A 17,208-nucleotide genomic window follows, 5' to 3' on the forward strand; every position below is an offset into this window, starting at 1 on the left:
CCCTTCCTCTCTGAAATCAATAAAAATATTTTTAAAAAATAGCTGGGGTAGCAAAATAGATTTCAAAACAAAGGCCATAAAAGAGACAAAGAAGGTCACTACATAATACTAAAAGGAACAATCCAACAAGAAGATATAACCCTTGGAAACATATATGCACCCAATATAGAAGCACTTAAATATATATAAAACTAGAGGCCCGTTGCACAAAGATTCGCGCAATGGGCCTTCCTACCCCTGGCTGCCGGCCCTGGTTTTCCTCCGGCAACCGGGACCCAGGCCTTCGCTCGGTCGCAGCAGTGAGGCTTGGCTCTCCGCTCCGGCTGCAGCAGAGAAAGCAAGCCTCTTCAGTCTTCAGTAATCTTCAGTTGTCTTCCCTCTTCGCTCCACGCCTGCATGTGCAAATTAACTGCCATCTTTGTTGGGTTAATTTGCATACTCATCCTGATTGGCTAGTGGGCATAGTGGAGTGACACCAATTTGCATGTTTCTCTTTTATCAGTGTAGATACCTCTTGGAGGATTTTAAAGTCATAGTAGGGGACTTTAACACCCCACTGTCATCATTGGATAGATCCTCGAGACGGAAAAAAAAAATCAATAAGGAAATAGAGACCTTAAATGATACACTAGATCAGATTGATTTAATTGATATTTACAGAACATTTCATCCCAAAGCGGCAGAATATACATTTTTTTCAAGTGCATATAGAACATTCTCAAAGACAGATCACATGTCAGGACATGAAATAACTCAACATATTCAAGATTAAAATCATATCAAGCATTTTCTTGGATAACAATGGCATAAAACTATAAATCAAAGACAATAAAAATATTCAAGCCTTGGCCAGTGTTGTTTCATGGTTAGAACATCAGTCCATGAACTGCAGGTTTGATTCCCAGTCAAGGGCACATACCTTGGTTGCAGGTTCAATCCCTGGCCCTCATCAGGGCACATGTGAAAGGCAACCAATCGTTGTGGCTCTCTCACATCAATCTTTCTCTCTCTCTCTCTCTCCTCCTCTTCCCTGCCTTCTACTCTCTCTAAATAATCATAATAATGGAAAATATATCCTCAGGTGAGAATTAACAAAAAAAATTTTGAATTAAAAACACACACATGGAGACTAAATAACATGTTATTAAACAATAAATGTGTTACTAAAGGAAGAAATATTTTTACTTCCTGGAAACAAATGAAAATGAACACACAACAACCCAAAATCTCTGGGACACAGCAAAAGCAGTCCTGAGAGGGAAGTTCATAGCATTACAGGCCTACCTCAAAAAATAAGAAAAATTAATAATAAGCTATTTAACCCTACAACTTAAAGAATTAGAAAAAGAGGGGACTCGGAAGATGGCAGCCGGCAGGACGGAAGTGAGGAAGAGAGTGTGAGAGAGTGAGGGAGCGAAAGGGAAGTGTGTGGATGTGTGTGGTGTGTGTGTGTGTGTGTGTGTGTGTGTGTGTGAGCGTGTGGTGGTGTGTGTTTGTGTGTGTGTGTGAGTGTGTGGTGGTGTGTGTTTGTGTGTGTGTGCGCGCATGTGTGTGTCTGAGCGTGTGGTGGTGTGTGTTGTGTGTGTGAGAGCATGGTGTGGTATGTGTGTGTGCATGTGTGTGCATGTGTGAGAGTGTGGTGGTGTGTGTGGTGTGTGTGTGTGAGAGAGTGTGTGTGTGAGTGTGTGGTGTGTGGTGAGTGTGTGTGAGCGTGTGGTGGTGTGTTTGTTGTGTGTAGTATGTGTGTGTGAGTGTATGTGTGAGCGTGTGGTGTAGTGTGTGTGTGTGAGTGTGAGCGTGTGTGTGTGAGAGCAAGGGACAGTTAGATTCTGCAATGCTCCCTGAGGCTGGCGGACTGGGCTCTCATGGGCTGGGAACCCCCGCTACCGCTGCATCACTCCCGGGTGGTTGGCGCTGGCACAGAAACCACGCCATCTTGAAGGGCAGAGCTGCTATGACTAGGAGCCCAAACTCACCACCACCCAGACTGGCCTCAGACAAAAACCAAGCCCCTACAGCCAATCTGGACAAAGACCTGCTACCACAGCTGCAGATTCATGGGCACTGGCTCCACACATGCTGGTCTCAGGCTACTGTGAGTCCTGAAGTGTGTTATCCTCCTGCCTACCTACCCGGCAGCACAGGTCCCATGCATCCCAAGCTAGCCCTCTGACTGTTGGTGCACGCGGACCGCGTCCACCACAGTGGCACATCTCCCAGGCACCAGAACTGGCCGCCTGACTGTTGGTGCATGCGGACCCTGCCCACCATGGTTGCTGCATCTCCCAGGCACCCAGCCAGCCCCCCTGACTGTCAGCTTGCGTGGACCCTGCCAGGATCGCGGCAGCAGCATCTCCCAGGCACCAGAACTGGCCGCCTGACTGTGGGTATGTGAGATGCTCCAGCCAAGCCTGCCGTCACAGCTCAGGCTCCACACAACTGGGACCTGGACCCTTCAGCAACAGCAGAAACGGGGAGACAAAAAAGCAACCCCCAACGGAAAGTAAAGGAAGAAACGCAAAAAAAAAAGGAACTAAATGAAACGGAAGCATCAATATGTCTAAAAAAGAATTCAGAGTAATGGTCAGACAGTTCATAAACCTGATGGATGATAAAATCGACAACCTATGTAAGAACCAAGAAGAAATCAAAAGTGATATAGCTACAATAAGGAACATGATGGAAGGCTTCCACAGGAGACTAAGAGAAGCGTGGGACCAAATTAGTGAGCTAGAAGATAGGGCAGAGAAACAAGCCCAATCTGAACAGCAACTGGAGGAAAAAATTGGAAAGAAGGAGGAGAGCCTAAGGGAGCTTTGGGACAACATGAAATGAAGCAACATACATATAATAGGGGTGCCAGAAGGACAAGAAGAGCAGCAAGGATTAGAGAACCTATTGGAAGAAATAATGACAGAAAACTTCCCTGATTTGGGAAGAAAAAAAAATCACCCAAGCACAGAGAGTCTCAAACAGGATGAACCCAAAAAAAAAACCCACACCAAGACGCATCATAATTACAATGGCAAATGTTAACAATAAAGAGAGAATCTTAAAGACTGCAAGAAAGAGACAGAGAGTTACCTACAAAGGATCTCCCATTAGATTATCAAATGATTTCTCAACAGAAACACATCAGGCCAGAAGGGGATGGCAGGGGACTGAGTCCAAGAATACTCTATACAGCAAGGCTATCATTCAAAATTGAAGGGTTAATTAGGAGCTTAAAAGACAAAAAGGGGGCTAAGGGAGTTTATCACTGCCAAGCCAGCAATGCAAGAAATGCTAAATGGACTGCTGTAAGAAGGACAAAGAAAAGGAGGGGAAGAAGGAACACAGGCACCAAAAATATAAGTGGCTACAAACAAGTACCTATCAATAATAACTTTAAACACAGATGGACTAAATGCTCCAATCAAAAGATATTGAAGCCAACATATCCAGTAAACCTCTATTGAACTTTATGTTGAGGTTATAAGCGTGGTGCAGAGATCATTTGGAGTAGGAAAGGAGTATTTTGTTTTGTTCATAATGAGTTTCATGTAAAAAATAATGTGTTCTTAAAAAATGAGACTTTTTTTCTAGTCTTAAAAATGCTTATAAAATTATAATGGAAATATTTTCAATGTTTAAGCATAGTCATTGTTATTAAGCACACACCTATTGTTGACAACTTTGAAGAGAACAATATATAAATGCCATTTTTGCCATATTAATTGTAAAGTTAGCTTCCATAACATATAGCTGCATTTGCAAACAATATTATAAGTTACAATTTCCTGTCAATACTATCTTACATCTTCATACCAATTCTTTTTGCCAACATACTTAATATTATAGGATTCCTTATGGGAAGGAATTACTAATCATTTTCTATTGAAATGGGAGGTAACTAAGTCTAGTTACATGACCCTGGATCATTGGAACATGACAGAAAGTATGATTTTCTGTTTTTAGCTAAATGCATTTGCAAAAATGGAATTTTTATCAGCAGCCATATTGTATTCAATTGATTCTTTTATTTTAGGAATAATGAGGCTTATTATTAGTCTTCTCAGGGGAAATAAGCAAGTAGCTTTCAAGTGAATAAGTAAACTATCTACAAAATTGTAACTTACAAGAACTTATATTTTTATATGTAGTGAAATAAAAATGGAAATTGTGAGGAGAAACAAAGATGGCGGCATAGGTAAACCCCAGAAATTGCTGCCTCACACAACCACTTCAAAAATACAACTAAAAGACAAAACAGACATCATCCAGAACCACAGGAAGGCTGGCTAAGTGGAAATTCTACAACTAGGAGGAAAGAGAAAAGCACACTGACACTCAGAGGAGGTGCGGAAGTAAAGTGCAAAGGTACAGAGGCGCACATGGAAAGGGCTGGCAACTGAGGACAGGATTGTCTTTTTCAGTCGGGAGGGAGTCTCAAGCTCCCGACGGCTCCGAACTCCAAACTCCAGTTCCAGGCAAGTCGCTGGGGACCCAGACTCATACTGGGAGAACTGGACTGTCTGGCATCAGTCGGAACTTGAGGTCAGCTTTCTCTCAGAGGTACTGGCAGCGATTACTGGGACACTGAAACTCAGGGGGGGGGGGAAGAGGAACAACTGTAATAATCTGAACAATAAAGATTTAATTTAAAAAATAAAACAAAAAAATGGAAATTGTAAAAAAAAAAAAAAAAGATATCAAGTTATTGAATGGATAAGAAAACATGACCCATACATTTGCTGTCTACAAGAGACCCACCTCAGAACAAGGGATGCACACAGACTGAGAGTGAAAGGATGGGGAAATATTTTTCAGGCAAATGGAAATGAAAAGAAAGCTGTGGTAGCAATATTTTTATTGGACAAAATAGACCTCAAAGTGAAGGCCATACCAAGGGATAAGGAAGGCCACTTCATAATACTAAAGTGATTAATACAACAAGAAGATATAACTCTGGTAAACATACGCACCCAATACAGGAGCACCCAAATACATAAAAAAAACTTCTGGAAGATATCAAGGGAGAGATCAACAGATCATAGTGGGGAACTTTAATACTCTCCTGACATCACTGGATAAATCTTCTAGACAAAAAAAAAAAAATCAGCAAAGAAACAGCAATCCTAAATGACTCACTAGTTCAAATGGACTTAATTGACATCTTCAGAATATTTCACCCCAGAGCTACAGAATATACATTTTTCTCAAGTGTACATGGACATTTTCAAAGATAGACCACATATTGGGTCACAGGAAAAGACTCTTCAAATTCAAGAAGATTGAAATCATATCAAGCATCTTCTCAGACCATAATGGCATAATATTAGAAATCAATTAAAATAAAAACAATCAAAAAATTCATACACTTGGAGACTGAATAACATGCTATTAAACAATGATTGGGTTACCAAATAGATTAAAGAAAAAATTAAAAACATCCTGAAAACAAATGACAATGAAAACACAATAATCCAAAACCTATGGGACACAGTGAAAGCAGTCCTGAGAGGGAAGTGCATAGCTCTACAGGCCTACCTCAAAACACACAAACACACACACACACACACACACACACACACACACACACACAAGGAAAATGGTAATAAATTATCTAACTCTACAACTTAAAGAATTAGAAAGACAGCAACAAGAAAAGCTCAGAGTGAGCAGAAGGAAGGAGATAATAAAGATCAGAGCAGGGAAAGCAGTTGGGTGCTGTCGGCCAGGAAGTGGCAGCTGGGAGTTCAGGCACCCTCTTAAAGGGTCAAAGCATAAACATTCCCTGTGCAGCCACCCACCTTGTGCTCTGGCAGAGGGAGGGTGAAGAGGACTGGAGCTGTGAGAACAGAGGCCAGCACTGCAGACTCGGGTGATAGAGCTCAGAAGGCAGACACCCCAAGTCTCCTTGGCTCAGTCATTCCCTCATACAGCCACAGAGACATCTGCCTTGCCTGGGGGGGAAGACAGTTGTCACACCCTATTGGCAAACACCTTGCCCTGAGGCCGCTTAAGAGATTAAAAGCAACAATTTGAAGGAGTAACAGCTGCTTGTGTAGCCCGCCCCCATCCAAGGAACAGCAGCCTCCTGATCACCACACCCTCTGTCTGAGGAACAGCAGCTGTGTGTGAAGCCTCCCCCCACCAGCCAGAGGAGCCACCACAGCAGTGAACAGCACCCACCACAGGAGCTGCTCCCAACTGAGGAGCAGCTGCTACCACAACCACCGAGGAGCAACCGCAGCCCGAGAAGCCACTGCCACCCAGGGAGCAGCCACTGAATGACTCAACATCTAGATATGTCGGTGAGATCAAACATGGGTAGACAAAGAAACCCCCAAAGGAAAGAATAGGAGGACTCACCAGAAAAGCAGCTAAGTGATACAGATGCATGCAACATGACAGAAAAAGAATTCACAATAAGGGTCCCAGAATGCATAAACCGGATGGAGGAAAAAAATCAACAACTTATGCAAGAAGCAAGAAGAAACAGATGAAAAAATCAATAAATTAAGTAAGAACCAAGAAGAAACGAAGAGTGATATAGCTGAAATAAAAAAACACCATTGAAAGTTTCAACAGTAGGCTAGGAGAAGCAGAGGACCAAATTAGCGAATTAGGAGACAGGGAAACAAAACACACCCAAATTGAACAGCAATTGGAGAAAAAAATTAAAAGACAGGAGGAGAACCTAAGGGAGCTATGGGACAACATGAAACGAAACAACATACGAATAATAGGGATTGCCAGAACAACAGAAAGAGGAACAAGGGTTAGAAAACCTATTGGAAGAAATAATATCAGAAAACTTTCCTGAGGTGGGGAAGAAAAAAGTCACACAAGCACAGAGAGTCCCAAACAAGGTGAACCCGAAAAGACCCACACCAAGACACATCATAATTACCATGGCAAATGTTCAGGACAAAGAGAGCATCTTAAAGGCTGCAAGAGAGAGATGGAAAGTTACATACAAGGGATCTCCCATTAGATTATCAAATGACTTCTCAACAGAAACACATCAGGCCAGAAAAGAATGGACGGAAATTTACAAAGTGATGCAAAGCAAAGGACTGAATCCAAGAATACTCTATCCAGCAAGGCTATCATTCAAAATTGAAGGGGAAATAAGAAGCTTCACAGACAAAAAAAGGCTAAGGGAGTTTATCACCACCAAGCCAGCAATGCAAGAAATGCTAAAGGGACTGGTGTAAAAAGAAGAAATAAAAAGTTCAGAAAGAAAACAGCCACAAAAAAATAGAAATGGCTACAAACACATACCTTTCAATAATAACTTTAAACATAAATGGACTAAATGGTCCAATCAAAAGACATCGAGTGGCTGAATGGATAAAAAAAAAAAAAATAACCCATATATTTGCTGTCTACAAGAGACCCACCTCAGAAGAAGGGACTCACACAGACTGAAAGTGAAGGGAAGGAAAAATATCTTTCAGATAAATGGAAATGAAAAAAAAGCTGAGGTAGCAATACTTATATCGGACAAAATAGACCTCAAAGTGAAGGCCATAACAAGAGAAAAGGGAGGCCACTTCATAATACTAAAGGGATCAATACAACAAGAGGATATAACCCTGATAAACATATATGCACCCAATGCAGGAGCACCCAAATACATAAGAAAACTCCTGGAAGATATCAAGGAAGAGATTGACAACAATACAATCATAGTAGGGGACTTTAATACACTACTGACATCAGTGGATAAATCCTCTAGACAAACAATCAGCAAAGATACAGCAATCCTAAATGACTCACTAGATCAGATGGACTTAATAGACATCTTCAGAACACTTCACCCCAATGCCACGGAATATACATACTACTCAAGTGCTCATAACACATATTCAAAAATAGACCATATATTGGGTCACAAGCAAAGTATCCCCATATTCAAGAAGATTGAAATCATAAAAAGCATCTTCGCTGACCACCATGGCATAATATTAGAAATGAACTACAATAAAAACAACTCAAAATACTTAAACACTTGGAAGCTGAATAGCATGTTATTAAATATTGATTGGGCTACCAATGAGATCAAAGAAGAAATTAAAAACATCCTGGAAACTAATGACAATGAAAACACAACAATCCAAAACCTTTGGGACGCAATGAAAGCAGTCCTGAGAGGGAAGTTTATAGCTCTACAGGCCTGTCTCAACAAACAAGAAAAAATGGTAGTAAATCATCTAAATCTACATCTCAAAGAACTAGAAAGAGAGCAACAAGAAAAGCCCAGAGTGAGGAGAAGGAAGGAGATAATAAAGATTAGAGCAGAAATAAATGACATAGAGACCAAAAACACAATACAGAAAATCAAAGAAACCAAGAGCTGGTTCTTTGAAAGGATAAATAAGATTGATGAACCTCTAGCCAGGCTCACCAAGAAGCAAAGAGAGAGGACCCAAATAAACAAAATCAGAAATGATAGAGGCGAAATAACAGCAGACCCCACAGAAATACAAATGATTGTTAAAAATACTATGGACAACTCTACTCCAACAAACTAGACAACCTGGAGGAAATGGACATATTCCTAGAAAAATACAACATTCCAAAACTTAATCAGGAAGAATCCAAAAATCTCAACAGGCCAATAACTATGGAAGAAATTGAAGCAGTCATCAAAAAGCTTCCAGCAAACAAAAGCCCGGGCCAGATGGCTTCACAGGGGAGTTTTACCAAACATTCAAGGAAGAACTAAAACCTATCCTCCTCAGACTACTACAAAAAATTCAAGAGGAAGGAACATTTCCAAGCTCATTCTATGAAGCCAGCATCACCCTAATACCAAAACCAGGTAAAGACAACACAATGAAAGAGAATTACATGAACATAGATGCCAAAATCCTCAATAAAATCTTAGCAAATCGGATCCAGCAGTACATCAGAAAGATCATACACCACTACCAAGTAGGATTTATCTCAGGGATGCAAGGATGGTACAATATCTGAAAATCAATAAACATGATACATCACATAAACAAATTGAAAGAAAAAAACCACATAGTCATATCAATTGATGCAGAAAAAGCGTTTGACGAAATGCAACACCCATTTTTGATAAAAACTCTCAGCAAGGTGGGAATAGAAGGATCATACCTCAACATAATAAAAGCCATATATGACAAACCCACAGCCAACATCATACTCAATGGACAAAAACTAACACCATTTCCCCTAACAACAGGAACAAGACAGGGATGCCCACTCTCACCACTCCTGTTCGACATAGTACTGGAAGTATTAGCCATTGCAATTAGACAAGAAGAAGAAATAAAAGGCATCCAAATTGGAAAAGAAGAAGTAAAACTGTCATTATTTGCAGATGACATGATATTATACATAAAAAACCCTAAAGACTCCATCAAAAAACTATTAGACTTAATAAAAGAATTCGGCAATGTAGCAGGATACAAAATTAACACCAAGAAATCTATGGCATTTCTATACACCAATAGTGAACTTGCAGATAGAGAGACTAAAAAAACAATCCCATTTACCATTGCACCAGAAAAATTAAGCTACCTAGGAATAAACTAAAGAGGTAATAGACCTCTACTCAGAAAACTACAGGACATTGAAAAAAGAGATAGAGGAAGACATAAACAGATGGAAGAACATACCATGTTCTTGGATTGGTAGAATCAACATCATTAAAATGTCCATACTACCCAAAGCAATCTATAAATTCAACGCACTTCCCATTAAAATACCAACAGCATATTTCACAGGCTTGGAACGAACTCTCCAAAAATTCATCCGGAATAAAAAAAAGACCCCGAATAGCTGCAGCGATCCTGAGAAAGAACGAGGTAGGAGGGATCTCAATGCCAGATATCAAGCTGTATTGCAGGGCCACTGTTCTCAGGACTGCCTGGTACTGGCACAAGAACAGACATACAGATCGGTGGAATAGAATGGAGAGCCCAGAGATCGGCGCGAACCAATATGCTCAATTAATCTTTGACGGGGGAGGCAGCAACGTGCAATGGAGTCAGGATAGTCTCTTCAATGAATGGTGTTGGGAAAATTGGACAGATACATGCAAGAAGATGAGACTGGGCCACCAACTTACACCATACACAAGGATAAACTCAAAATGGATGAAGGACTTAAATATACGACGGGAAACCATGAAAATACTAGAAGAATCCAGAGGCAACAAAATCTCAGACATATGCCGAAGCATTTCTTCACCGATACAGATCCTAGGGCATTGGAAACTAAAGAGAAAATGAACAAATGGGACTACATCAAAATAAAAAGCTTCTGCACAGCAAAAGAAACCATCAACAAAACAAAAAGAAAGCCCACTACATGGGAGAACATATTTGCCAATGTTATCACTGATAAGGGTTTAATCTCCAACATTTATAGGGCACTCATACCACTCAACAAAAGGAAGGTAAACAATCCAATCAAAAAATGGGCAAAGGACCTAAATAGACACCTTTCAAAAGAGGACATTCAGAAAGCCAAGAGACATATGAAAACATGCTCAAAGTCACTAATCATCCGAGAGATGCAAATCAAAACAACAATGAGGTACCATCTCACACCTGTCAGAATGGCTATCATCAACAAATCAACAAACGACAAGTGCTGGTGAGGAGTGAGGAAAAAGGAACCCTCCTGCACTGCTGGTGGGAATGCAGACTGGTGCAGCCACTATGGAAGACAGTATGGAGTTTCCTCAAAAAACTAAAAATGGAACTCCCATTTGACCCTGTGATCCCACTTCTAGAAATATATCCCAAGAAACCAGAAACACCAATCAGAAAGGATATATGCACCCCTATGTTCATAGCAGCACAATTTACAATAGCTAAGATTTGGAAACAGCCTAAGTGCCTATCAGCAGAAAACTGTGGTACATCTACACAATGGAATATTACGCTGCTATAAAAAAGAAGGAATTCTTAGCATTTGCAACAACATGGATGGAACTGGAGAGCATTGTGCTAAGTGAAATAACCCAGTCAGAGAAAGATAAATATCACATGATCTTACTCATTTGTGGAAGATAATGAACAACATAAGCTGATGAACAAAAATAGAACCAGAGCCATAGAAGCATCAAATAGACTGTCCAACCTATGTGAGAAGGCGGGCAGTGAGGGGGTAAGAGATCAACCAAAAGACTTGTATGCATGCATATGAGCATAACCAATGGACACAGATGGGAGGTGGTAGGGGTAAGGGCATGTGTTGGGAGGTGGGGGCAGTTGGGGAGTGGTCAATGGGGGGGGGAGACTTATGTAATACTTTAAACAATAAAGAATTTAAATTACAAAAGAAAAAGAACAACAAGAAAAGCCCAGAGTAAGTAGGAGGAAGAGAATGATAAAAATCAGAGCAAAAATAAATGGCATAGAGACTACAAAAAAATACAAAATATCAATAAAACAAAAAGCTGGTTCTTTCAAAAGATAAACAAAACTGGTGGACCTTTAACCAGACTCATCAAGAAACAAAAAGAGAGGACCCAAATAAATAAAATCAGAAATGAAAGCAGAGAAGTAACAACTAACACCAAGAAAATACAAAGGATTGTAAGAAAATACTACAAACAACTATGTGCCAACAAATTGGACAACCTGGGAGAAATGGAAAAATTCCTAGAAACATTCAATCTTCCAAAACTGGATCAAGAAGAATCAGAAAGTCTGGATAGGCCAATAACAACTAATGAAATAGAAGCTGTAATAAAAATAAAAAATAAAACTCCCAGCAAATGAAAGTCCTGGACTAGATGGCTTCACAGGGGAGTTTTCCCAAACATTCAAAGAAGAACTAACACCTGCCCTCCTCTGTTCCAAAAAATTCAAGAGTAAGGAACACTTCAAAGTTCTTCTTATGAGGCTAGAATTATCCAAAGTTTCTTCCAAAACCAGATAAAGACACTACAAAGAATAAAATTAAAGGCCAATATTCCTGATGAACATAGATGCTAAAATCCTCAACATATTAGCAAACCGCATCCAGCAATATATTAGAAAGATCATACAACATAACCAAGTGGAATTTATTCCAGGGATGCAAGGCTGGTACAATATTCACAAATCAATAAATGTGATACATTACATAAACAAATTGAGAGACAAAAATCACATGATCACATCAATAGATGCAGAAAAATCATTTGATAAAATCCAGCACCTGCCCTAACCTGTTTGGCTCAGTGGATAGAGCGTTTGCCTGCGGACTGAAGGGTCCCAGGTTCGATTCTGGTCAAGGGCATGTACCTTGGTTGTGGGCATATCCCCAGTGGGGGGTGTGCAGGAGGCAGCTGATCGGTGTTTCTCTCTCATTGATGTTTCTAACTCTCTATCCTTCTCCTTTCCTCTCTGTAAAAAATCAATAAAATATATTTTTTTAAAAATCCAGCACCTGTTTATGATTTTTAAAAAACCTCTCAGCAAAGTGGGAGTAGAGGGATCATACCTCAACATAATAAAGGCCATATATGGCAAACCTACAGCTAACATCGTACTCAAAAACTAAAAGCGTTTCCTTTAAGATCAGGAACACGACAGGGATGTCCGCTCTCCCCACTCTTATTCAACACTAGCAGCCCGGTGCACAAAATTCGTGCACAGAGGGGGGGTTGTCCCTCAGCCCGGCCTGCACCCTCTCCAATCTGGGACCCCTCGGGGGATGTCCGCCTGCCGGTTTAGTCCGATCCCACAGGGATCGGACTAAACCGGCAGTCGACACTCCTCTCACGATCTGGGACCACTGGCTCCTAACTGCTCACCTGCCTGCCTGCCTGAAAAGACTAAAGGAGTTCATCACCACCAAACCAGTATTATATGAAATGCTGAAAGGTATCCTTTAAGAAGAGGAAGAAGAAGAAAAAGGTAAAGATACAAATTATGAACAACAAACATGCATCTATCAACAAGTGAATCTAAGAATCAAGTGAATAAATAATCTGATGAACAGAATGAACTGATGATTATAATAGAATCAGGGGCATAGAAAGGGAGTGGACTGACTATTCTTGGGGGGGAAAGGGGTGAGGGGGATGCAGGAAGAGACTGGACAATAATCGTGCACCTATGGATGAGGACAGTGGGTGGGGAGTGAGGGCGGAGGGTGGGGTGGGAACTGGGTGGAGGGGAGTTATGGGGGGAAAAAAGAGGAACAAATGTAATAATCTGAACAATAAAGATTTAATTTAAAAAATAAAAAAAATTAACTAAAAAAAACAAAATAAAAATAAATAAAAATAAAACCAAAATGAAACAGAATGACAAATGTTAGAACAGCGGTTCTCAACCTGTGGGTCGTGACCCCTTTGGCAGTCGAACGACCCTTTCACAGGGGTCGCCTAAGACCATCCTGCATATCAGATATTTACATTATGATTCATAACAGTAGCAACATTACAATTATGAAGTAGCAACGACAATAATTTTATGGTTGGGTCACAACATGAGGAACTGTATTTAAAGGGCCAGAAGGTTGAGAACCACTGTGTTAGCAGGAAGGGGGAGGGGGGACTGGATGAAAAAGGTGAAAAGATTAGCCAAAGAACATATATGCATAATCCATGGATGTAGACAACAGTGGGGGGCGGGGGCTGAGTGGAGGTGGGCAAAGGGGGGTAAAATGGGGGACATCTGTAATAATGTCAACAATAAAATTTAAAAATTTTTTGAATAATGCGGAGCTTTTAACTTAGCCTGATTAACCCACTCAGGGGGAGGGAAGGGGTGGAGGAGGGAATGAGCTCAGTGACCAGACCCTACCCTGGATGGGCTGTCCCTAGGGGGTGAAACACCCTTCATTCGCCAGCCCTAGAGCCAGGCAGCCTGGTCCTGCCCCCTCAGGCTCTGTGATTTGGATACATTGCCTAGCGTCTCTCTGCCTGGCTTCCGTCCTGTGTAAATGGGAGAGGCCATAGGACCCAGCTCCCACACCTGCTGTGAAAATGCAATGCGTTAACCACAGAGTGTGCGAGACCGTGCCTGCCGCTTAACTAATGCTCAGCCTCTGCCTCCAGGAGCAGAGTCTGGTCCAGGACACAGACTTCCACGTGGACATGGCGGCAGGTGTGACTGGGGCGGAGAGGGGGGAGGGGCTGTGGGAACCCTGAAGAAGGAGTGACCAATAGAAGAACCCTGCAAAGGCAGAGCCGGTGAAAATGAGTTTTGAGGGATGAGTAGGAGTTGACAGGCAGAGAGGGAGGTATAGTGAACGTGTGTGTTGGGTGGGGTGGCTGCACAAGCTCCAACCCCTTCTCATTCGGGAGGGAGCCTCCCGTATGGAATCCTGGGTGGACACTGTCCTGGTTCCCACTGTGGAAGCGAAATGAACCAGACTCAGGTTTGGCCAATAGGCCGCTCCGCCTGGGACTCTGAAGTGTAACATGTGGGGCAAGGGCCACGGCAGAGTCCTGGCCAGATGCCAGGCCCTCCCCCCGGCCTCCTCAGAGCTGGAACGTTCTGTCCATGCGATGAGCCCTGAGACTGAGCCGGGAAACCCCGTCACCTGGGAGGACAGTCACTTCTGTTGCTTGTGACCAAGAATTCTGAGGGAATTCCTAGCAGAAAGGCCAGAATGAACACGAGATTGTAAAGAATATAAACGGAACCACTTGAAAAGGGAGGTGGAGCTGCCGGGCCAGAGGAGCGGCCTGCCCTCCGATGCTCAGGCCGCGGCTGGTTCGAGAATGGGGCAAACGCTTCTTTGGACTGACTGGGCCCGAGAACCTTGTTTCCCCAAAACTGGGAAGAGAACAAGGAAGCAGTTCTGACCAGTGGGCTGATGACTGCCCGGCTGCAGGGAGAGCATCACTTAGACCAGCATCACTGTGCGTGTGACCCGCACCACAGACACTCCCTCCGTGGCGCTGTCCCCTCCCTTTCTCACAAACACCTGCCCTGTGCCAGAGCACCAGGGCCTCCTCCTGGGCCAGAGCCTCCCCGAAGCTGCTCTTCCCGATCTCAAATAAATGCTTGTTGCCTCTCGCTTTGAACAAATGCCCTTTATTTTCACGTTTGCAAGGTGGAAAGGGGAGACGTCCTGGTGACCCTGGCTCGGGCCCTCCCCCCTCACCAAGTTGTTCTCACGAAGACTCACTGGGATCAGTCTCGGAGGGGGGCTGGGGGCTGGGGGGCCATTTCATAGCCAATAGAACTGGGACCTGGAAGAAACAGGACTCCTACTCAAGGTGCCAGTGACAGAGGGGCCAGATGGCTCTGCTCCGGACCCCAAGACAGGCAGGCCGGTCGCCACCTGCACAGCAGCCGGGGGCATGTGGGCCCAGGAAGACACCGATGCCAGGGCTTATGAGGCCACAGAGAGTGAAGTTTTGGCTTAAAGGCAGCTGAGGAAGAAAGAACTCTGACCCTGATGCTCATCCTTCTCTCTGCGCTGGGCCGGTCAGGAGGTGCTGGAGGACAGGGACCAGAGAGGAGGGTTTACTAGCTGCACACCTGCTGTGTGCTGGCCTACGATGGGCCTTCGTGCTGGGGTCTTACTAGAACCTCCTGTTATCCTGTAAGATCCGAGGTAGCACCTTCGATTCGCAGATGAGGAAACACCTCAGAGAGGCGCTGGGACACTGTCAAGGGGGACGGAGTCCCATCCAGGCTGTCGGACTTCAGAGCCGATGGCAGAGGCCGCTGGCGGGCGGGTGGGCCGGGCAGGGCTCTCCGCGGTGGCGTCTCTCCCGCCTTCAAGGCCTCCAATGACACCCCTTGCGCTGAAGAGAACGTCTAGACCAGCGGTTCTCAACTTTCCTAACGCCCGACCCTTTAATACAGATCCTCATGTTGTGGTGACCCCCAGTTTCATTGTTACAAATGAAACATAATTAAAGCATAGTGATTAATCACAAAAACAATATGCAATTATATATTTTCCGATGGTCTTAGGCGACCCCTGTGAAAGGGTCGTTCGACCCCCAAAGGGGTCGCGACCCACAGGTTGAGAACCGCTGGTCTAGAGGCTTAGGCAGGACCTGCAGCCCCATGTGGTCTGCCCGCCCCCTGTCGCACCAAGCCCCCCGCGACTCTGCGAGGCTGTCCCACCGGCTCTCTCCTCTCCTCCTGCCCCCCCCCCCCTCTGAAGCTGCGGGCTCTCCAGCGTGCCCAGCGCCCAGGAAGGTCCCACACTGACGGCCTTTCCTGGGACGCTCAGCGCGGTCACGGTCACACCAGGAGGAGAGGCTCCTGGAGGAGGGAGGGCGGTGGCCGCCGCGTCCACCCACAGAGCTCGCTCCTCCGCCGGGCGTGGCTCATAAGAAGGAATTAAACGTAGATCATTGTGATCAAGTTCACTTAATTTAAAATTTAATTGTTATTTAATCCAATGTTTCTCCTGAGGGCGCTACAATTTAAAAAGTAGGACATGCAGGCCTGTCTTGGTCCCGCAGCAGCTCCAGCTCTAGATGCGCTGGGCACAGGCGGGCCGAGTCCCCTCCAGGGCCGAGCCTGCGGGACACCCACCCGGCTCTGCGGGGCCCTGGGCGCCGGGCGGGGGAGGGCGGGGCGGGGGGCGCGGATGCCCGGGGCGGGGCGCCTCCTCCCTCCGTGTGAGCCGCTCCCACCGGAGCTAGTCCCGGCCTCGCAGCGGCTTCCGCGGGCCGGGACCTGCGCAGGGAGCGGGAGCTGTCCACCCGGCCGCCCATCAGAGGCCTCGGAGCAGAACCCCGACAGGACCCCTGGTCCCCCCAGGGCCCCCGGTCAGTGGGAAGAGCGCCCCGGAGAGGAGCAGGGGAGGACAGGACGCGGCCGGCGGGCGCCTGGGAAGGGAGTCCCGCTGCGGAGGCTCCGCGGGTGCGCCCGTCAGTGCTGGGAGGGGACGACACAGTCCCCCCCAGGCCCCCTCCCCACACAGCAGCCGAAGGGCGACCGAGCGGTGGCTGCCCCCCTCCCCCGAGGTGCCAGGCAGGCTTAAACATGGAGCGGGCAGGGGCCCTCCAGCTCAGTTCCTGGGACTTGGAGTCAGAGAGCCGGCGCCCTGTCCGCAGGCGGCGCGGCTGCCGGTGCCTGGACGGTGGATCCGGTCCCAGCGATGGGGCTGCTGGCGGGGCGGCCTTCCCGGTGGTTCCCTGCCTGAGTCAGCGCGGCTCTGCCCTCTCCTGGGGTGCCTCCCGCCTGGGGCCCTCCACCGCCTCCAGCCCAGCCTGGCACATTCCGGGCAGTCTGCTCCCTGGGCCCCCTGCCCTGGTTCTGGGCTCCA

General features: G+C 45.0%; 1 long non-coding RNA gene across 1 annotated transcript in view; it reads right to left on the reverse strand.

Annotated features, from left to right (window-relative positions):
* Positions 1–629: 629 nt before the first annotated feature.
* The window catches only part of LOC132217896 (uncharacterized), an 86,399-nt gene continuing 69,820 nt past the window's right edge, over positions 630–17,208 (reverse strand). Inside the window, exon 2 of the long non-coding RNA XR_009449032.1 lies at positions 630–1,284. This is a non-coding gene — a long non-coding RNA (uncharacterized LOC132217896). The remainder of the gene's footprint in view (positions 1,285–17,208) is intronic.

The sequence above is a fragment of the Myotis daubentonii genome, chromosome 16, assembly GCF_963259705.1.
Source record: "Myotis daubentonii chromosome 16, mMyoDau2.1, whole genome shotgun sequence".
In the NCBI taxonomy this organism is placed as follows: Eukaryota; Metazoa; Chordata; class Mammalia; order Chiroptera; family Vespertilionidae; genus Myotis; species Myotis daubentonii.